Source organism: Arachis duranensis, chromosome 4, assembly GCF_000817695.3.
Source record: "Arachis duranensis cultivar V14167 chromosome 4, aradu.V14167.gnm2.J7QH, whole genome shotgun sequence".
Classification (NCBI taxonomy): domain Eukaryota; kingdom Viridiplantae; phylum Streptophyta; class Magnoliopsida; order Fabales; family Fabaceae; genus Arachis; species Arachis duranensis.
The window spans coordinates 51,925,964-51,940,304 of NC_029775.3; the positions used below are offsets into that span (position 1 = coordinate 51,925,964).

General features: G+C 37.8%; 1 non-coding gene across 1 annotated transcript; it reads right to left on the minus strand.

Moving 5' to 3' along the window:
* Positions 1–1,398: 1,398 nt before the first annotated feature.
* On the minus strand, positions 1,399–1,505 carry LOC127747369 (small nucleolar RNA R71). Its single transcript, XR_008009169.1, has one exon. It is a non-coding gene; the product is annotated as a small nucleolar RNA R71 (small nucleolar RNA).
* Positions 1,506–14,341: the final 12,836 nt, after the last annotated feature.

Sequence of the window (14,341 nt, forward strand, 5' to 3'; positions counted from 1 at the left end):
AAGAATTGAGGAAATTCTGTCTCAATCTCCACTCAAGAGCTCTTTAATTTCTTTTCTGCATAATTGAATTCATTTACATTCTCTTTACTGCTTCTTCTTAAATTTCTTGTCAATTGCTTTGAGAACTTGGATCTAGGAAGGCAATTGAGATCTAGGCTCTGCTACCTAGTCTCTGGAGTCCTGAGATCCCAATTTCCTTTTAGTTCTTCTGTGAACCCTTGCTGCACTTAATTTCTTAACTGTTTGAGTCCTAATTGCTTCTAATTCAATTTCTGCTCTATTAACTGTGGCAATTCAATTCCTCTTTGTTTAGATTCTGCAATCCCAGTCCTCAAATCCCTTTTACATTCAAGCAATTTACATTTCTCGCCATTTAAGTTACTGCAATTTACATTTCTTGCACTTTAAGTTTCAGTCATTTAATTTCTTGTCCTTTAAGATTCAGCCTATTTTACTTTCCTGTCCTTTAATTTACTGCAATTCTCCCCTCTCCCTTTACATTCCAAGCAATTTAGCTTCTGTTAAATACAACCCACTCAACCAAAACTTAATTCGCTTGACTAAATCAACCACTAAACTAAAATTGCTCAATCCTTCAATCCCTGTGGGATCGACCTCACTCATGTGAGTTATTATTACTTGATGCGACCCGGTACACTTGCCGGTGAGTTTTGTGTTGGATCGTTTTCCGCACATCACTAACTGTTTGATAATTTTCACCACTCACACTAACAATAACTCTAACAAGAATAATCTCCTCATTTTAGTTCTTGTTGTTTGCTCTATTAGTTGTATGACAGGGAGAAGAAGTAGAGCTTCAACTTCCTTTGATTCAGAACCGGAAAGGACCCTCTGGAGATTAAGGAGGGAAGCAAGAGGGAAATGAGTTGTTGGTGCTGAGGAAGAGGAAGAGTATTTTGAAACAAACATGGAGGAGAATTTGGAAAACAATCATGAAGGAGAAGCTCACAACCATGCTAGAGAAGGCCCTGCAAATCATGCTGGGCAAGAAGACCCTGCAAATCATGAAGGAGAGTTTTAGGCTCTTACATCAATCCAAATCCAGGAAATTGTGGAAGTAGCATCCAAAAGCCCACCATACATGTCAACAACTTTGAATTAAAACCCCATCTCACCAGCCTTATTTAAAACAACTGCTCATTTGGAGGAAGTGCCCAAGAAGACCCCAATCAACATCTAACCACCTTGCTGAGAATATGTGATACTGTGAAGTCTAATGGGGTCCACTCGGATGTCTATAGGCTGCTTTTGTTCCCTTTTTCACTCAGAGACAAAGCATCCAAGTGGTTGGAGTCCTTCGCAAAGGAGAGCTTAACAAATTGGGAAGATGTGGTGAACAAATTGTTGGCAAGATTCTACCCTCCTCAAAGAATTAACAGTCTGAGAGCTGAGGTGAAAACTTTCAGGCAGCAAGATGCTGAGACTCTCTATGAGGCATGGGAGAGATTCAAGGACTTAACAAGAAGATGCCCACCAGACATGTTCAATGAATGGGTTTAGCTTCACATTTTCTATGAAGGTCTCTCTTATGAGTCAAAAAAGGCTGTAGACCATTCCTCAGGGGGCTCTCTAAACAAGAAGAAAACCATTGAAGAAGCCATAGATGTCATTGAGACGGTAGCTGAGAATGACTACTTCTATGCTTCTAAAAGAAGCAACACTCGAGGAGTAATAGAGCTGAACCACATGGATGCATTGCTGGCTCAAAATAAGATAATCACCAAGCAGTTAGCAGATCTTACCAAGAAGGTGGAGGAAAACCAAGTTACAGCAGTCATTACTTCATCACCAGCTCAAGAAGGAGTACATGCAGGGGAATAAGATGACTGGGAACAAGCCAACTACGTTGGAAACTCACCTAGACAAATCCATGATCCATACTCCCAAACTTACAATTCTGGATGGAGAAATCACCGCAACTTTGGGTGGGGGAATCAACAAGACCAAGGCCAAGACCAGAGATGCCACAACCACAATTCCAACAACAATGCAACTTACCAACATACCTCACAGAGATCCTATCAACAACCACCTAATCTCACCGCACCATCACTAACCGAGGATAGACATTCAAAGATTGAGACTCTACTTGAAGACATATGTAGAGAAGTCCAAGACAATAAGGTATTTAAGGATGAAGTGTGAGCCAATATCAAAAACCAAGGGGAAACCATCAAGAGACTGGAGTCCCAAGTAGAGAATCTATCACAACAAATTCCCAAACCCACTGATGGATTTCCCAGCGACACGGACAAGAATCCAAGAGGAGAAACAAGGAAGATCAGGTGGAAAGAATGTAAGATGATCACCACAAGTAATGAGAAGAGTGTGGAGGAAGTAGATATACAAACAGAACACCTCCAAGACAGCCCAAAGGAAAATCATGCACCCCAACCCACACTCAGGGAAGAGCTAAGGAAAGGGGAGATCCTGAACCCATATGCACCCTTCCCCCAAAGGCTTAAGGGTGGTGTAGCAGGGAGAATGTATTCAAGGTTCCTCGACATGTTTGCATCTCTTGATATAAATATACCATTCATTAAAGCCCTCCAGCAAATGCCCTCCTACATCAAGTATATAAAGGAGCTACTGGCCAAGAAGAGTTCATTGAAGGGTGGACAGATAATAAAGATGAACAGGGAGTGCAGTGCTATTATCCAAACAGGGCCACCTACAAAGAAGAAGGATCCAGGGAGTTTCCACATTCCCTGTGTTATAGGAGAGACAATGTTTGATAAAGGGCTCTATGACCTGGGAGCAAGCATCAACTTAATGCCTCTATCCCTCATGACAATGTTTGTTCTCGAAAGTCCACCATCAAGAGCTACTTTGAGACAAAGCATTTAGTAACCCAAAGAGGTGCTGAGCATCAATTTCCAAAGAACAAACAGAGATGAACATAACAAGCTAAATGCTTGCTTGGGGATAAGCAAGATTTAAGTTTGGTATTGTGATGACAAGTCATCTTAGGCTAGTTTCACAAGCCTATTTCATTAGTTTTTTACTTGGTTTTCATGCATTTTTAGGCAATAAGTAAGTGTTTGAGTGAGAAATTCATGCTTGTCTTGATTCAATCAAACATTGGTAATTTTATTCATTTTCATTAGATTTCTTGCAAGATTTAGTTGATAATATGAATGATGCAAGATTTGATGATTATGCAAGGCTTTGATGTATCTGTTTGGTTGATGATAGGTGAAAAGATGAAGGAAAAGAAGCAGAAATCACAAAATAAGCTCAAATGAAGAATTCTGGACACAATTTGAAGTTTGAGCACGCTTTGGAGCCTTAGGCCATGCTTTTAAAAGCGTGGCCCATGATTTAAACAAGGAGAGCACTCTTGGCGCGAAAACCCTACGACGCGCATGCATACATAACGCTTACGAGTCGGGCAAGGATTTTTGAAGACCCATGCATACGCATGCATGACACGTACGCGTGGATGTGATGGGCGTTCAATTACAAAGAGAACGCTATGTTGCAAGAGTGAGCATTTTTTAGCAAAACAAAAATTTGAATTGATGTATAGCCATCGACGCGTACACATGCATGACGCGTATGCGTGGGTAAGACTTACCTGAAGAAGGACGCGCAAGCGTGGGCTGAGCGGCAATGTGGAAGTGGCATGTTTGAAGACCCACGCGTACGTGTAGGTGACGCGTACGCATGGCGAGCGCTCGTTAGAGAATGCTGTGCTCATTTAGAGAACGCTCTCCTGGAAGTGAATTTTTGCTGAATTAAATCTGATTCCAGGCCCATTGAGACACCAAAGCAAGCAAAGCCCATTGACATCACTCAAAGGCACAACAAACAATTAGAATAGGAATTTCATTTGAGTTGTAATTTGTTTTCAATTTCAATTTCATTTGTAATTTTGGAATGCCTATAAAAAGGCTTTAGTTCACAGTAATGAGAGGGGCGCACAGTAGGAGTGGTCGTAGAATAGAAGGCTCAGGCTGGAGGATTAGAGACTCTAGATCTCTCTTGGAGGATTAGAGACTCCAGAGAGCTTAGCATAGTTGATACACTTTTATTTTTCTGCACTATTACATTTCAGTATTCAATTTGGCTCATGAAATTTCAGTTTCTGATAATTCTCTTATGCAAATTTACTTTCTACAACTTTACATTTGAGTTTGCTGTGATTTGAGTTTACTTTTCATGCAATTTAAATATTTTGCAATTGTTCTGATGTCTGATTTAATGCTTTCTTTAATTTCTCTGCACCCAAATTCCCTTTACATTTGATGCAATTTACTTTTCTTGCTCTTTAAGCTTCTGCTGATTTACATTCTGCACTTTTAATTCACTGCAATTTACTTTCTGCTACCTCAATTGCACACAATTCACCACTGTTAGCTTGACTAAACTAATCACCTCACTAAAGTTGTTTGATCCATCAATCCCTGTGGGATCGACCTCACTCTAATGAGTTATTACTACTTGATGCGATCTGATATACTTGTCGGCGAGTTTGTGTGAAATTCGATTTTCATCCATCAACAGGAGGATCCCAAGTAGCATCTAACCACATTTTTGAGAATATGTGACACTATGAAGGCTAATGGTGTTCATCCTGACACCTATAGATTGCTCTTGTTCCTCTTTTCTTTTAGGGACAAAGCATTTAAGTGGCTTAAGTCCTTTCATAAGGAGAGTCTTACCACCTGGGAGGATGTTGTCAACAAGTTTCTAACAAAGTTTTATTCTCCACAGAGGATAATCAAATTGAGAACAGAGGTGCAAACCTTCAGGCAGCCAGATGGAAAGACTTTGTATGAAGCTTGGAAAAGATACAAGGAGCTAACATGAAGATGTCCACTTGATATGTTCAACAAATGGGTGCAGCTGCATATTTTCTATGAAGGCCTTTCTAGAGAAGTAGAGAAGGCTCTGGGCCACTTTTCAGAAGCATCTCTCAATAGCAAAAAGACCATAGAAGAGGCCATTGATATTATTGAAACTGTGGCTAATAATGGGTACTTCTATGCCTTAGATCGGAGCACCAATAGAGGAGTGATGGAGCTGAGCCATATGGATACATTGCTAGCTCAAAACAAGTTGATTACCAATCAACTAGCATAGCTCACCAAGCAGATGGAGAGGAACCAAGTTGCGGTAGTCAATACTCAACCACCAGCTCAAAAAGGGGTGAATGCAGAGGAAGGAGGTGATTGGGAACAAGCCAATTATGTTAGGAACTTATCAAGACAACCCTATGATCCACACTCCAAAAACTACAATCTTGGTTAGAAGAATCACCCAAACTCTGGGTGGGCAAACCAGCAAAACCAAAACCAAAACCAAGACCATAGACCTCAAAACCCCAACCATTACAAGAACTCCACTTATCAACACTCCAACCAAAGACCATATCATACCCCACATAACACTTCTTTCCAACCTCTATATCAAACACAAGATAGCCATCCTCAACATCCAAATTCTAGCATACCATCACAGGCATCTGAAGATAGATTATCCCGTATTGAGGCTTTGCTTGGAGAAATTTGCTAGGAATCTAAGGACATGAGAGCTTTCAAGGAGGAGGTGAGATCCAATATGCAAAACCAGGGAGCTGCCATCAAGAAGCTTGAGGTACAAGTTGGATACCTATCCAAGCAAGTCCCTAACCACAGTTCTTGTAGTGATACCATGGCAAACCCAAGGGAGGAATGTAAGACCATCACACTAAGGAGTGGGAAGGAATTGAAGGAATCCTCAAGGGAAACACAAGGAAAGAAAGTGGATGAAAGTTTAAGTGACAACAAAGAAGCACAAGCACCTACCTCCAACCCACCCCAAGAAAAAGAAGTCCTGAAACCATATGTTCCAAAAGCACCTTACCCTCAATCATTGAAGAAGAATGAAAAGGATAACCAATTCTCCAGATACTTGGAAGTTTTCAAGAGACTCTAAATCAACATCTCCTTTGCTGAAGCACTAGAGCAAATGCCACTATGTGCCATGTTTTTGAAGGAGTTAATGACCAAGAAGAGGAGCTGGAGAAATGATGAAATTGTGGTGTTAACCTAGGAATATAGTGCTATCATTCAACACAAACTACCTCAGAAATTGAAGGATCCTGAGAGCTTCCAAATTCCCTATATTATAGGAAAAATCACAGTGGAAAGAGCCTTATGTGATTTGGGAGCTAGCATAAATTTAATGTCCTTAGCAATGATGAAGAGAATCAAAATTGAGGAAGCCAAACCAACAAAAATAGCACTTCAATTAGTAGACCAATCATTTAAATTTTCCCATGGAGTAGTAGAAGACTTGTTGGTGAAGGTAGGAGACTTCATCTTCCCAGAAGACTTTGTGGTGTTGGATATGGAGGAAGAAGCCAAAGCTTCAATCATTTTGGGAAGGCCAATTACGCCCACGTTAGTGGTACTAATGTGGCTCTTCTCTGCTTCTTCTTACCTGAAATCAATCAAACAATTTGCATCAAAGCCTTGCTCTAATCATGAGATAATGCACCACTCATTACATCAATCAATCCTTGCCTTATTCTCATGAAAATGTGTAGAATTCACAATGTTTGATTGAATCAAGATATGAATGCATACTCAACCAAATACTTGCTTATTGTCTAAGAAATTGCATGAAACTAACCTAAAACATACTAAAAATCACTTGTGAAACTAGCCAAGATGCCCTAGCATCACAACACCAAACTTAAATCTTGCTTGTCCTCAAGCAAGTGATAGAATATAAGAGGAATGAATGAGAATACAAAGAGATACAAGTCCTTATTGAAAGAATTCAAAGCCTTGGTTTATGGAGTTTCATGCATGACAATTTAGGTTCATGTTCTTGCTGGTTCTAGGCTATAATGTGCCCTTAAATACTTACTCTCTTTCCATCTATGAGACTCTTATTCTTTGATCATCAACCTAGCTTTGTTTTTGTTTTCTTTTTCTCTTTAGAGCTTATTGCTTTCTTTAGCTAAGTGCTCTGTGTTGAGGCAACTCTTTATGATAAGCTTTCAGGCAACACTCTCGAACCAGTTGATTCAAGGTGCTAGGTGTTGAAAAACCCCTACGAGCTTACTCACTCAAGTCTCTCCTCAGCACATACACAACACAGGCATATGGTTTGTTATTCATTCCTGAGACCTTGGTGTCCAGCACCTCTTTGGGTTGCTAAATGTGTTGTGACAAGGTTGCTCTTTATAGTGGACTTTCAGTTGATAATCCTGGGTTAGTTAACCCAAGTTATCGAGTGATAAAACACTCTTCAGAACCTAATCATCCAAGTAGATCCTTGCACAGAAACACCACAGACACATGCCTCAAGGTTCAAACTATTGGTGCCTAACTTTATTTCTTGCTCTTTTCTTTCTTTTTCATTATCTTTTTCTCTTTTTAGGATCTTATTATTCATCTAAGTCTCCTAGAATGCACTTCAAGCTCATAATTCAAGAGATATCTTAGCCTTGTACCTTATTGATGAACCAACTTAGCTAGCAAACACCACCACAAACACTAGGACTTTATTCTACAACATTGGACTTTACTCTCCTTTTTCACAACATTTTCTTTCATTTTCTTTTATTGAACTCAAGATCAAAGCCTAAAATCTAAGCATTGGTGCAGTGGCCTAAACATCTAAGCTTGGAAGCCAAAGGTAAACTAAAGAACTAAATGCACATGACTTAATTGAAATTCCTAAACTAACTATGGAAGCATGTTCTATTTCATACATGATTTTCCTTATTCAAAACTAAAGAAACTAAATGCAATTGACTTAAAGACTGTAGGGACATTGCTCAACATCAACACAAGTACATTTTCAATTGACAACATTAATTTAGACACAATTGATAAACCCCATTTTTAGGGTTCATATTGTGTTGAATTTAGAGTACTTTGTCAACTTTTTCTCACATTTACTCAAAGAAATAGCATGGTTTTGTGATTGTCCCCTAATTTATGCTTAAGTGTGAAAACATACTTTTAGGCCCTTAAATTGATAATTCTAATCTCCATTTGATTCCACTAGATGCCTTGATGTGTTTGTTAGTGATTTCATATTGAGAAGGTCTAGGAATGGATCAAAGAAGTGAAGAGAAAGCATGCAAAGTGGAGGAATCAAGAAAAGCCAAGTCCAGGGACGCGTACGCGTGCTGTACGTGTACGCGCCGATGCCGCGTGATGACTCCTTTAATGAAATCGCACCTGACAATTTCAGAAGAGCTTCTGACCCAGTTTTGAAGCATATCTTTGGTAGAAAAAGGTTAAAAAGACCAAGGACTGAAGGGAGAAGGCATCATTCAATCATATACTTATCATCATTCACATAACTTTAGGTTTAGATGAAGTTTTCTAGAGAGAGGCTCTCTCCTCTCTCTAGGTTTTAGGTCTTAGTTTTATTTCCTTTCAATTTCTGAATTCTATCTTATTCCAATTTAGTTTCTAATGAGCGGATAATTTATACGCTTTTTGGCATTGTTTTTAGGTAGTTTTTAGTGGGATCTAGCTACTTTTTAGAATATTTTTATGAGTTTTTAACCAAAATTCACATTTCTGGACTTTACTATAAGTTTGTGTGTTTTTCTGTGATTTCAAGTATTTTCTGGCTGAAATTGAGGGACCTGAGCAAAAATCTGATTCAGAGGCTGAAAAAGGACTGCTGATGCTGTTTGATTTTGACCTCTCTGCACTCAAAATATATTTTTTGGAGCTATAGAAACCCAAATGGTGCGCTCTCAATTGCGTTGAAAAGTAGACATCCTGGGCTTTCCAGAAATATATAATAGTCCATACTTTGCTCGCGTTTTGACGATGCAAACTGGTGTTTAAAAACCAACTTCCTGCCTATTCTGGCGTTAAACGCCAGAAACAGGATAAAAGCTGGAGTTAAACTCCCAAAGTGGCATAAAAGCTGGCGTTTAACTCCAAACAAAGTATCTACACATGAAAGCTTCAATGCTCAGTCCAAGCACACACCAAGTGGGCCTGGAAGTGGATTTCTGCATCATTAACTTATTTCTGTAAACCCTAGTAACTAGTCTAGTATAAATAGGATCTTTTACTATTGTATTTTCATCTTTAGATCATCTTTTGATCTCTTGATCATGTTTTGGGAGCTGGCCATTCGACCATGCCTGGACCTTCATCACTTATGTATTTTCAATGGTGGAGTTTCTACACCACATAGATTAAGGTGTGGAGCTCTGCTATTCTTCGAGTACTAATGCAAAGTACTATCTATTCAATTCAAGCTTATTCTTATTCTAAGATATTCATTCGCACACAAGAACATGATGAATTTATTGATCAAGTGACATTCATCACCATTCTCACTTATGAACACGTGCATGACAAACACTTCCGTTCTACATGAAAACAAGCTTGAATGCATAACTCTTGGATCTCTAATCAACGATTCATATCGTTTCCCCTCTGACAATGGGGCATTTGAATCCGAGATTAGAATCTTCGTGGTATAGGCTAGAAACATTTGGCAGCATTCCTGAGATCCGGAATGTCTAAACCTTGTTTGTGGTATTTCAAGTAGAATCTGGGAAGGGATGTCTGTGACGAGCTTCAAACTCGCGACTGTGGGGCGTAGTGACAGACGCAAAAGGATCATTGGATCTTATTCCGACACAATCAAGAACTGACAGCTGATTAGCCATGCGGTAGATGTGCCTGGTATTTTTCATCCGAGATGAGAAATCCGACAGTTGATTAGCCATACAGAAATCGTAGAGGACCATTTTCGCTGAGAGAACGGGAGGTAGCCATTGACAACGGTGATCCCCAACATACAGCTTGCCATGGAAAAGGAGTATGAATGATTGAATGAAGACAGTAGGAAAGTAGAGATTCAGAAGGAATAACGCAACTCCATACGGTTATCTAAAATTTCCACCAATGAATTACATAAGTATCTCTATCTTTATTCTATGTTTATTTATCTTTTAATTATCAAAATCCTTTAACCATTTGAATCCGCCTGACTGAGATTTACAAGATGACCATAGCTTGCTTCAAGCCGACAATCTCCGTGGGATTGACCCTTACTCACGTAAGGTATTACTTCGACGACCTAGTGCACTTGCTGGTCAGCTGTGCGAAGTTGTGAAGAGACATGTGAATCATGGTATTGTGCACCAGGTTTTTGGAGCCATGCCTAGTGATAACAATTTCGTGCACCAAGTTTTTAGCGCCGTTGCCGGGGATTGTTCGAGTTTGGACAACTGGCGGTTCATCTTGTTGCTCAGATTAGGTATTTTTCTTTTTATTTTGTTCTTCAAAATTTTTAAGAATGAATTTTAGAGTTTCAGATGATGCTTTTATCATCACAGGAGCTAGTTGATTCCCATCAATTTGGCTGTTGTATGTAATGTCCTGTTGAAGCTTGGTTGACCATGTCTAATCTTTTTAGACTGAAGATTTAGACTAATATTTCATGATTCTTGGAATTCGTATTAAAAAAATTTGAGTTTCTTGTTTTCTTTTTCAAAATAATTTTCGAAAAAAATAATACAAAAAAAATTATAAAATCATAAAATAAAAAATATTTTGTGTTTTTAGTTTGAGTCTAGTGTCAATTTTTAAGGTTGGTGTCAATTGCATGTTTGTATTCTTTGTGCATTTTTCGAAAATGTGTTCTTATGTTCTTCATTGATCTTCAAGTTGTTCTTGATGATTTTCCTTTTCTGATCTTCAAATTCTCTTTTTTTTTGTGTCCATTGTTGTTTCTCATGTGCATTCTCAAATTATTAGTGTCCATAGTATACAAACTTCTAAGTTTGGTGTCTTGCATAAAATTTTTTTCAAAAAATATGTTCTTGGTGTTCATCTTGATATTCAAAGTGTTCTTGCATTATCTGTTTGATTATAACTTTTCATGATTAGTTTTATTTTGTTGTTTCTCCTTCTCCTCATTAAAAAGTAAAAAAAATATTCTCAAAATTATGTCTTTTCAAGTCAATAATACAGAGAATTGAAGATTCAGAACATACAGCAGAGGAATCACGGAGAAAAATCTGGGTGTTCAAAACGCCCAGTGAGGAAGGAATTCCCTGGCTGGGCGTTTAACACCCAAGGAGGTAGTATTTTGGGCGTTAAATGCCATAATGCATACCATTCTGGGCATTTAACGCCAGGATAGCACCAAAGAGGAGATTTTGTTTTCAATTCAAATCTTTTTCAAATTTTCAAATTTTAAAACTAATTTTTCAAAATCTTATCTTTTTAATATCTTCTCTTATCAATCATATCTTTTTCAAAATCAAATCTTTTTCAAATCTTTTTCATTTTTCTTTCAATATTTTCAAAAATCCTTGCTAACAATTAATGTTGTGATTCAAAACTTTCAGTTTTGTTACTTTCTTGTTAAGAAAGGTCCAATATTTGAATTTTAGAATCCTATCTTTTAATTTCTTGTTAGTCAAGTCATCAAATTTTAAAAACCAATTTTTTTTTCAAAAATTTATTTTTCAATCATATCTTTTCAAACATATCTTTCTTTTTTTTTCAATCAAATCTTTTTCAAATCATATCTTTTCAAATTTTTTATTTCAAAAATCTTTTCTAACTTCTTATCTTTTCAAATTTATTATTTCCTATCTTTTTTCAAAAGCACTTAATCACTTTCTCATTTTTTATTTTTGAAAACCATTAACCATTTTTCAAAATTCTTTTTAATTAACTAATTATTTTAAAGTTTGATTTAATTTTCGAAAACTTCCTCTCTCTCATCTCTTTCTATTTAATCACTAACACTTCTCTTCTACTAGCAATTTGGACTATCTCATTCCTTATATGTTCGAATTCGCCTCCATCTACCTCACCCTCCTATTCTTATTTTCCTCTGACACCTTAAGGAATCTTTATACTGTGACATAGAGGATTCCTCTTCCTTTCTGTTCTCTTCTTTTTAATATGAGCAGGAGCAAGGACAAGAATATTCTTGTTGAAGTTGACCCTGAACCTGAATGGACTCTGAAGAAGAAGCTAAAAGAAGCTAAAGCACAACAATCCAGAGAAAACCTTACAGAGAATCTCGAAAAAAAAGTAATGGCCAAACCCAATAGCAATGCAAGGAAGATGCTTGGTAACTTCACTGCACCAAATTCTAACTTCCATGGAAGAAGCATCTCAATCCCTGCCATTGGAGCAAACAATTTTGAGCTAAAGCCTCAATTAGTTTCTCTGAAGCAACAGAATTGCAAGTTTTATGGACTTCCATCAGAAGATCCTTTTCAGTTTTTAACTAAATTCTTGCAGATCTGTGATATTGTTAAGACCAATGGAGTTGATCCTGACGTCTATAAGCTTATGCTTTTCCCTTTTGTTGTAAGAGACAGAGCTAGAATATGGTTGGACTTTTAACCTAGAGATAACCTGAACTCTTGGGATAAGCTGCTCACGATTTTCTTAGCCAAATTCTTTCCTCCTCAAAAGCTGAGCAAGCTTAGAGTAGATGTTTAAACCTTCAGACAGAAAGAAGGTGAATCCCTCCATGAATCTTGGGAAAGATACAAGCAACTGACCAAAAAGTGTCCTTCTGACATGCTTTTAGAATGGACTATCCTAGATATATTCTATGATGGTCTATCTGAATTGTCTATGATGTCATTGGACCATTTTGCAGGTGGATCTATTCACCTGAAGAAAATGCCAACAGAAGCTCAGGAACTCATTGAAATGGTTGCAAATAACCAGTTCATGTACACTTCTAAAAGGAATTCTGTGAGTAATATGATGCCTTAGAGGAAAGGAGTTCTTGAAATTGATGCTCTGAATGCCATATTGGCTCAGAACAAAATGTTGACTCAACAAGTCAATATGATTTCTCAGAGTCTGAATGATTGCAAAATGCATCCAACAGTACTAAAGAAGCATCTTTTGAAAAAGAAGCTTATGATCCTGAGAACCCTGCAATGGCAGAGGTGAATTACATGGGTGAAGCCTATGGAAACACCTATAATCCCTGATGGAGAAATCATCCAAATTTCTCATGGAAGGATCAACAAAAGCCTCAACAAGGCTTTAACAATAATAATAGTGGAAGAAACAGGTTTAGCAATAGCAAACCTTTTCCATCATCCTCTTAGCAACAGACAGAGAATTCTGAGAAGAATCCATCTAGCTTAGAAAATATAGTCTCTGATCTATCTAAGGCCACTCTCAGTTTCATGAATGAAACAAGGTCCTCCATCAAATACTTGGAGGCACAAGTGGGTCAGCTGAGTAAAAGGGTTACTGAAACTCCTCCAAGCATTTTCCCAAGCAATACAAAAGAGAATCCAAAAAGAGAGTTGATAAACCCCTATTTTATGAGTCATCATGTGCTTAAATTGAGTGTTTTTATCAAATCTTCACCCACTTATTCATGTAAATTGTATGGTTTTACTATTCCTTCCTCATTTTATGATATATGTGAAAACATGTTTCCTATGCTTTAAAAAATATTAAATTTAATTATTCTTTATTACCATTCGATGTCGTGATTTGTGTGTTGAGTACTTTCAGGCTTTATAGGGCAGGAATGGCTTAGAGAATGGAAAGAAAAGATACAAAAATGGAAGGAACGCACAAAATGGAGTTTTTGAAGAATTGGCAGCGACGGGAATGCATGGACGACGCAGACGCGTGCTTAGCGCAAAACACAAACGACGCGCACGCGTGAACGATGCACACGCGTGACTCGCGTGAAACACAACTAACGCAGACGCGTGACTGACGTAGATGCACGGAAGAGCAAAACTCTAGATGACGCGAACGCGTGACCCACGCATACGCGTGACAGACGCCACGAGCAGAAATTGCAGAAAACGCTCCTAGCGATTTCTGAACCATCTTTTGGCCCAGATCCAAGTCCAGAAGCACAGATTAGAGGCTATAAAGTGGGGAATCTTTTTAATTTATTTTCTACTTTTATTTTATTACTTTCATTGATATTTATCTTTTCAATTTAGCTTATGAACCTTTCCATGTTAGATTTGAATTTATGTTTAAACATAGTTTGAGGTATTTTAGATTTATGATTGCTTTATTCTATTTATGATGTTTTCAATTTAATTTAGAATTTTCCCTTTTGGCTTTGGTTAAGTAATTGGTGACGCTTGAGTTATCAACCTTGAGGTGTTGACCGAAAATTAGAATTCCTTGCTAATTAATTTTGATTCCACTAACTCTAGCCTTTCCAAGGGAAAGACTAGGACTTGAGGAATTAAATATATTTATCCACTTAACCTACCTTCATAGTTAGAGGTTGACCAAGTGGGAGCAAAAGTCAATTCTCATCACAATTGATAAGGATAACTAGGATAGGACTTCCAATTCTCATACCTTGCCAA